The following is a 1,220-nucleotide window of genomic DNA, read 5'->3' as shown; positions in this document are numbered from 1 at the left end:
GAAATTTTGAAAAACAAAGCTATTATAAGAAGTATAAATTTGTACCTTCTCATTACATATATATATCATATAATTGTGCACTTTTGAAGTTCATACTGATAAAATTGGAGGTTACGAAACTTAGTAACCTTTTCCCCACCAACTATATGTTGCTAGGAAGGATAAACCTGACCTCTGGATTTATTAATGGCATGCATGTAGCTTGCTTCTAATTATTTAATATAAAGCTTCTGATATAAGTGAATCTTGCTTATAAATTCTTACATTGACATTGAAGATCAGAAGCCCTAAATTAAAATTAATATAAACTCATTTTTACCTTTCAGAATTTTTAATCACAGTCTATACATATAGTGGTGTTGGTGATCATATACATTTGGAACAACTATTAAGAAATATTAAAGCATCAACTTCCTCTAGCATTGTATTGTTATGAATTCCAGGAGACTGTATTACCATGCTGAAGATCGAAAGTAGCCATAATATGAGAGAGCAATGTGAAAATATTTTCCATAAAATTTCCTGTGTCATGAAGAAAATTTTTGGAACCTTAGATATATATTAGAAAATGAAAATCAAATTAAAAATCACATTGTTCAAATGTTGTAAATTGAGATGAGTAGTAACATAATTAGACATTCTGATTGTATTTATGTATCTATCATCAAGCTGCATCTTATCTGGATTTTGTTTTTGTATTTAATTAGTCTTAGAACACCCTTAGAGGCTTTATATTTTCTGTTTCAACAATTTCTCATCTCTGTTTCAATATGTAAACTAAAGCTGGAGAGAAGGAAAATTTAAATTGAACTCAACCAGAATATTATAATGTAAGTTAATAGCATTCTAAGCCTGGAAATTTTTGTATTCTCAACTTTTGAAAACCGCTTAACTTAAAAATAACTGGCTATTTCCTCTAGTTTTCTTCCACTACATCTATTTAAAATATCAGAAATTACAGCACAGAAAAAATACCATAAACACACATGAACACAGGTTAAAATGTATCTTAAATAGGTAAAATCAAAGACTGAAAGATGATTTTACAAAAATATGGTTATGCTATGCAAAGAACCCAGTAATATTTAAACATAAAGACAGACACTTTTACACACAAACCCTGGGCTAATGTCTAGATGACTGTTGTCCTGTACATAGAAAATTGCATGTCCAATCTTTCATTCCTCGAAGAAATAGGCATTTCTTAGAACTAGTACTGG

The sequence above is a fragment of the Nycticebus coucang genome, chromosome X (assembly GCF_027406575.1).
Source record: "Nycticebus coucang isolate mNycCou1 chromosome X, mNycCou1.pri, whole genome shotgun sequence".
NCBI classification, from domain to species: Eukaryota; Metazoa; Chordata; class Mammalia; order Primates; family Lorisidae; genus Nycticebus; species Nycticebus coucang.
The sequence above is the reverse complement of the archived record's forward strand: the minus strand, read 5'-3'. Positions refer to the sequence as shown.